We start from the raw sequence: 8019 nt of genomic DNA, 5'->3' as shown, positions 1-8019 counted from the left end.
AGCTCCTGCTTATCTGGTATAACTCTGCTTCTACCTGAAGATCAGGTATCTTATCTAAGAGTAGGATATTAGTGGGGTGCAGTCTATAAATCATGTAAATAATCCTTTTTTGAGGCAATATTTCCAACAAAATGAATAATAAAGAATGAATTAAGAATTAGTGTGCACTAGGGATACAGATGGAAGAACATGTTTTCAAAAAGCTCACATTCTAATGTGGAAGAAGACAGATGTAGGAGGTTGGAGCTGCAAGTCAGAAAAAAGACTTTACCACAGTCCCTACCTAGCGGCAAATCATTCCTATCCATACTCTACAATGACACAAAAAATATCTTCACCCAAGAAGTTCACATTACCCCCAGACTTCTCACAACAGCCCCTGTGGCCTTTTCCTCTGATTGATGGATTCCTCCCAGGGCTTTCTTTCATGGAGGAAGCCCAGACCAGCCATGACTTTGTTCCTTTCCAAGCTGTAATTTTGGTATTCTGGACTTTTCCTAACATCTCCCTATGGAGATACCATCCCTTGCCTTCCTTCCCCAGCTCTTTTTAGCTTCCGTGTATGTACTGTCTTCCTCCATTAGAATATGAGCTCTTTGAGGGCAGGGACTTTCTTTTTACTGTAAATACAAATCCATTTCCAGGACTTAGCACATAGTTCCTTGCACATAGGACGTGCTTAATAAGTGCTTGCTGACTTGTTGTTAATGTATCTTCTTTAATGTCACTTCCATTATCCAAGGTCATATCCATTTCTGAGCTCAACCATTTTGACAGTATTGAGATCTTTAATGTCTAGAATTTTCTTTTCTTGTTTCACTTTGTCTTTTTGTGGGTTTTGCTGCTTTAGAATTTGTTTAGAGTCACTTTTTATAGGTATTTGAAGGGGTTTTGGGGGAGAGCTCAAGCAAGTTACTGCTTTTACTCTGCCATCTTGGCTCCGCCCCACCTAGAATTTTCTTTTCTTGATAGTAACTGTGGCTGCTGAGGGAGAGGATGCTGCATTTCCACAAGAGCTACTTCCCTAACCTGTGACTGTGGGGACTAGACTGGGTTTTATTGTTCTCAGGTGAGCCCCTTGGCAGTTGGTATTGATGATGGCAGGGACATCATACCCTTTTTCCACAAGGTTGCTCCCACAATGATGGCTGCAAGGTCTGAGCTTAAAGTACTGTGATTCTTCTTGGAAGTGTTTTCTAGCCTCAGTGCAACACAGTAATGTCAGGACCCAGCTATTTCAAGAGCCATAGAAAAATGACTTAAGTAAAACATACACAACAGCAACAACTGAGCCCTAGTTTTCAGGTTTAAAAAAAAAAGCAATGGTTGAAATGTTTGTTTTTTTTAAGTCTTTATTTTATGTTTAAAAGTATGGATAACTTAAAGAAATGAAACTATCAAATAAAAAGGATTTAGATGATTATACTTTAGCTTAAACTACAATAACAAATCTACAGCATCCCCTAAGAGCAGAACTAAGTCACAGAGTGATCAAGTAAGGAATTCACCTTGTTGTTTGTCCTTGGTTCTGGAAGAGGACCATGACATCAGGCAGGTGATGTCATGACTTGCAAGGGCTAACAGCAACTAGCTCTTAACAAGCACCATACTTTTATGTGTAATGGGACTGGCCATTTCTTGTGAGCATGTGCAGAGTACCATTGATTCAATTCCCTCCACAAGGAGGAGGCTGGAGAGTTTGCTTCCCAGAGAATAATGAAGGGCAATTGAAGTGTCTTGGAGAGACTTTGGGGCACTGGTGGCTATTATATAACTCCTGGTTGTTTGTTAACCATGTGATGAAGAAGAGCCCTTTTGATTGGCTGGGAGTGTATTCACCATAGACTAGCCAAGAAGAGTCAGGGCCTTTCTCTCTTGGTTTTATCTCTGCTTTTCTGACTGCTTGCTGACAACTCCAGTGGAAGACAATACTTTAAGGGGAGGGGACTTGGGCCCTATCCCTCCAAACCAACATTTGACTCTGTGAAAGTAGACCTCAGTTTTTTCTCTTTCATTGTAGGTAAAAGAAACTGGAGGTTGCAATTTTGTGAGTCAAGAGAACAAGTCACTCAAGGTCTGGGAGTTGAGGCCATACCAGGTTTTACAGCCAGACCAGTAATTCCCTAAAAAGGGTGGTAGCTGAGATGAGGACTCGTCCAGTGGTGAGATGCTGCATTTGGAAGTGAACTTGGTGAAACCAGTCTTATGTAGAAACTGCTTTAAGTCTTAGCCCACTCTCCTCAGATACTGACATGGTGTATGGGAAAATAGGGTCCCAAGGTATTGAGGGGGAATGTTCATACTCCTATTCTTGCTATATCCTCAAAGTAGATATTCTTTTGTAAAAATCTAACTGATGGATTGGTTAAAACAAACTGAGGGACTAGTCAGTGGAGGCTAACAGTATGGAATGAGGGAAGGGGAACCACACCCAGAATAGGGCCTCAAGAGGATATATAAAAACACCCCCACCCCTCAATGATACTCCTTTAGAACCCTGAGAGGAAGATGTATCTGGCCTCTTTATGGGAAAGGGAGGCCAGAGAGAGAGAGTACTTGTTATCGATGGAATTAACCAAACAATTGTCACGAAATATCATAGAGAACATTGTATGACGGATAGAGAGCTGATCTCAGAGTCAAGACAACCTGGGTTCAAATAACAAGGGTGAGATAGCCCAAAGTGGAGTGTTTCAAAGGGTCTTGTTCTGTGAAAACAGTGGGTTTTGTTTTTGTTTTTTTGTTTTTTTCTTGTGGGGAGGAGATAGAGGAAGCGGGTGAAGAGAGTTGATGTTAGGGGCAACTAGGTGTTGAAGTGGATAGAGCACTGGCCTTGGAGTCAGGAGAACCTGAGTTCAAATCTGGCCTCAGACAAATTACACAACCTAGCTGTGTGACCTTGGGCAAGTCATTTAACCCTGACTGCCTCACCAAAAACAAACAAAAAAAAGAGAGTTGATGTTGGTGGCAAAAGAGAATATTTGAGATGGTCCATAAGATCCTTTGTTCCATTCAGGTAGTCTGACGGAAAAAAAAAAGTTTAAAACCACTGACCTAATCTATTCATCTGACGCTAATTAGCATTATCATTCAACTAGATCTTAATTAATTTTTGAAACATTACTCTTTAAAAAGTCATTGATGCCACACAGATGACTCATCTACAGGGCCTATTTTTATACTGTTGTTTACTGTTCATGCTCTCTTTTCAGCAGAAGCCTTAAATAAATTAAATCTGATCTCTTTTTGGTGTAGTGTGAACTGAATAGACCTCATTCCCTTCCCCCCATCCCACCTCACCTTTGCTGCCATGTTGAGGCACAGGGAAGGAACCTTGGATGCTACCTAATGCAACCTCCTTTTTTTTTTTAACAGATAAAGAAACAAAAGTGAAATGATTTGCCCAAGGTCACATTAGTGGTATAGAGGCAGAGCTGAAATTTGAAACTAGTTCCTCTCTCACTAAATCCAGCATCCTTTGTGCAGTCCAATAGAGTTAAATTAATTGTTCTTTTCTATAAAACATAAAATTCAAATGCTAAATAACATAATGTACCAAAGTAACCAAAGTAACATACATATACCAGTTGATAATCAATTTATTCCTCCTCTCCCTCACCAAAAAAAAAAAAAAATTATAAGTTACAGCATGGTGCCATGCAAAAGATACTGGATTTAGAGTCAAGGTACCTAGGTCCTAATCCTGGATCTGCCATTGATTAGTTATTTGATCTTGGCAATTTAATTTAACCTCTCTAAAACTCAGCCAACCTGGAAGTTTTTCAGTTTGCCTTTCAAATTGTTATGGCCGTAAGGAACTTGTGGGTGCAGAGTGTTACATGCACTGTCAAATGTGGTTTCTAGGCCAGTTGGTTTTATATAACTGTTTTTTTTTATCATTACAAGGGAGGATTCTGGGAGGAAGTGACTATGGCTAGTCATGTCTATGATGTAGAAACAAAAGACATCATTACAACAACATTTTTTAAAAAATTGGTATTGTTATTAAACAACACTGAGTGAAATGTAACAAAGTTTTCGACTAAACCTGCTTTGCTCCATTATTTGAACATTTGTTTGGAATTTAAGTTAATACTTTTCTAGTCAGCCAGGGATATCAAGGAAGCTATTAAATTAACTTGGTATCTTGAACTGAATTGAAACAAAACTTTCAATCCCAACCTTTTAGTCAGGCAAGTAAATTTCCATTGCAAAAAACCAGCAGAGAGTTATGTTTTCCTCACTGCACACATGACCAGATACTCCTGCTTAGTCCTTTGAGAAGTTCCACAGCAATAATCAATGGGAGACACTACATAAATGAACTGTAACCAAATTTCACCTGTGACTGGAGCTCAAATTTTCCATTTTTAGGATGATGTGACACTAAAATACAACAAATGAAGTAAGATTAATATTTCTTCGATTCATTGTTATTTGGGTACCTACCCTGTCCACTGACCTAGATTACAAACCCCTCTGTGACTTGGTGGAAAGTCTTCAAGAATTTCTGTGACCAAAAACATTCATTACCCAGAGGCCAACCCAGTGATAAGCCTCTCCAAACTTAGGTAGGCTAGTTACTCCCTACCCAGACCATCAATTTTTTTTTTCCTTTTGGTGAGGCAATTGGGGTCAAGTGACTTGGCCAGGGTCACACAGCTGGTAAGTGTCATGAGTCTGAGGTTGGATTTGAACTCAGGTCCTCCTGACTCCAAGGCTCTATCTACTTTGCCACCTAGCTGCCCCAAGACTACCAATTCTGGAGGGGCCCCAGTCATGCTCACTTCACTCTGCTTAACTCACTTTCCATGCTTTGCCTCCTCACTAACCAACTATTTACCTTAGAGAAACCTCCTCCCTGAGTCCCACTCTCCTGATTGGTAGCTTCCCATCCTGAACCACCATTTCTTGAGGGGTCCCACCCATGATCACTTCATTCTCTGCTCCATTCACTCTCTAGCTTTTTCCACCTCCTCAACAGCTGCCTGCCACCATCACGCTTTCCCCTTTCTCCAATCCTTTCTTTCTAGATCCCTTTTTAGGGCTGTTTTCCCCCGTTAGAATATAATCTCCTTGAGGACAGGAACTATTTTGTTTTTATTTGCAGTTACAAAATTTAGTACAGTGCCCCACATGTAAGTACTTCAGCTCTATCAATCTTTCGTGCTAGCTAGCTATCCAGCTAACTTATTGATGGAATGATTTAAAACTGGAAGGGACCTTAGAGGGATCTTATAGATCAGGAAGCTGATGCCCATTGAAGTTCATTTGCTTGCACAAAGTAACAATATGGCAATTAGAAGAAATTCAAACCCATGTCCTTTGATTCCTAATCCAGTACTCTTTCCATTGTTCCAGGCCTCAGATGACAGATATAAAGCTGTTCACGAAGCCAATACACAAAGCCCCTCTAGCTAAAGAGAATCTGTAAGAGTTCATGCTTCATTGGCATAACCTTGGGGACTCCAGGGTCTCCTCCACATCATGGTGACACGTCTGAGGAAGACTTTAGTGGAAGCTGATGTTGTCCAATTAAAACTACAAACAATCTACTATTCAGGTCATAACTAGGGGCGGGCAGGCTGTCTTAATAATTTAGTGCTGGTTGACAGGTATTTTTGCCACCATTCCTTGAGGTCTGAGACCTGGATTTGACCTCTGTTTAGACAATTGAAGCCATTTCTCCTTGTGCATACACAAAACAGTTAGGATGTGGCTTCCTTCTAGGGAAACTGAGCCAAGCTAAGACAATGTCAGTATGTGAAAGGGACTGCCCTGTCTACCAATAATCTGTTAAAGAGGCTAGAGCACAGCAAGCCAATCTTAGGATCTTTTAGGCAGTGTCATGGACAAATGAACAATGGTTGCTTGGCTGGTCAACCCCCACCTAAACAAACAAGCAATTTTGCTCAAGATCAGGAAACAGATACTTAAAGCACATAAATTTGGAGGGGGAATTCTTGCCTCAGTAAAAATTTATGAATCCACCAAAATGACTTTTATGAATATGTTTCTTAAAATCACACATACGTATATACATGAGGAAGTGAGGAAGAGAGACGTGGCTGATTGTTCTTCTGCCAGTCGGGTAGGGAAGGCAGTGCTTCTGCCCATTGCTGGATCACTCGGGAAGTCTCAGAGAAGAGCTAATGCTATTCCATGCTGCTCTGTGTTGTAGGAGAAGAGGAAGCAAGCACTCTCCCAACAGAAAGAAGAAAAGAGAGGAAAAGGAACCAGAGCCATCAGAAAACTTGGGTATTTAAGTCCCCTTTACTACTTCCCTTCCTAGTTAAGATACCAGCCTGTGAACTGCCCATCAGGCTGGAGGAAACGCCATTCTCTCAGTATTTCAAACTTGATGCCAGACCTTAGAGACAAATCAGTTTTGAATCTAGGGGGTCTGGCTTTGCTAACTTCAGAAAAAAAGCTCTTCTAACCATTTAATATAGGTCCACTATTATTCAGGCTGTAGCCAAGAAGATGGGACTAGTTATTATATACCTCCCCACCCCATGTCAAACAGCTGGAGGGTAACTCAGTCTCAGTTATAATTATGATCTTGCAAGGATAGCTAAGCAGCCATGCTCCTAAGTAGTAGAAGTAACAAAGTAGGCCACAGGTGCTTAAGAGAATAATGATGTAACACATCACCACAGTCCAAACTGGTTAGGTCTAAACTCAAATTTAGGTTCAAAATTTGAATTAAATGAGACAGGTGCCAACCATTTAACAAAATGTTTACATAACTATATAGCAGGGAAAGAATATTCAAAGCAAGGAAGGGATGTTCATCTAGGATATAGCCTCGATTCAGCCAAGCACAACTGCCTGAGCTCTCCTGTGTTAGTGTTGGTCATGCTAGTCTAGCGGACTGAGGGAGTTGCTCAGCCTCTCCTGTCCTGGCTGCTTTGTATCCCAAGTGACCAAGGAGCTACTGCTATGGTCTGAGCCTTAATCCTCTAAGTCAATTAAATTTTAAGGACAATTTAAAAAACTAGCTTAACTTGCATGGAGGGAAGGGACGGGTGGAGTGTAGATGTTATTCCAATTGCAACCTCTAAGGTCCCTTTGAGCTTTGGATCTCTGATTCCATGATCACATGACTTCCAAAGACTACAAGGGTCATTACCAATTTTATTTCATAAATAATTGTAACATTCTAATGGGTAGAGACACAGTGAACATACCCTTGCTCTCTTTTTTCAGCAGGGGATATGGAAGATGGTTCTAGCATGGACCTTCCCAAGTTGTTGATAGTTATCAAGTAGTGCAGTATGATGAAACTCAGCTAGCTGATTGTGTGGCTGATAGCTGCTGTCAAGCTGCCAAGGCTTGCCAGTATATATGAGTCTCTCCTGTTTCCCAACCCTGGCTATCTTCTGCATGCGAGCGTGTGTGTGTGTGTGTGTGTGTGTGTGTGTGTGTGTGTGAGTGTGTACTCACAAGTGCGGCGCATGTACACACAAATCATTGGGAGGCTTGCTAAATCCAAAAATAAGGGGGCAAGCCTAAGATCTTATTGGTTCTAGCTATGACTAAATGATACCTCCGCTTTATAAGAAATATATGTTTACAGTATGTTCAAGATGGTTGCATTGGCCTTCATTGTTCAATATCTCTAAGTACCCCAAGAGACCAGTACCTTCATTTCTTCATCCAACAAAAAGAGGAAAAACTAATCAAAGTTGTCTGAATGCAACACAAATTAGGCTTCAGAAAGGAATGGGGAATGTGGGTTCCACTGCTAATTTGAAAGGTTAGATGGGGAATCATAAGCTGAATTTAAGCCTTAAAGTCAGGATAAGAATCTTAGAGTTGTTTACCAGTTTACCAGTTTACCAGGCCTAAGTGTTGGCCTCACAGTCAGAAACATTTAGGAGGGGAGTGAAAGAATAAGCATTTACTGAGCACCTACAACGTGCCTGACTTTGTGCTAAATTGTTTAAAAATATTAACTCATTTGATCCTCACAACAGTCTTGAGAAGTAGGTGTTATTATTACTCCCCATTTTTCAG

Source organism: Vombatus ursinus, unplaced genomic scaffold (genome assembly GCF_900497805.2).
Source record: "Vombatus ursinus unplaced genomic scaffold, bare-nosed wombat genome assembly UNPS02014814.1, whole genome shotgun sequence".
Taxonomy (NCBI): Eukaryota; Metazoa; Chordata; class Mammalia; order Diprotodontia; family Vombatidae; genus Vombatus; species Vombatus ursinus.
The sequence above is the reverse complement of the archived record's forward strand: the minus strand, read 5'-3'. Positions refer to the sequence as shown.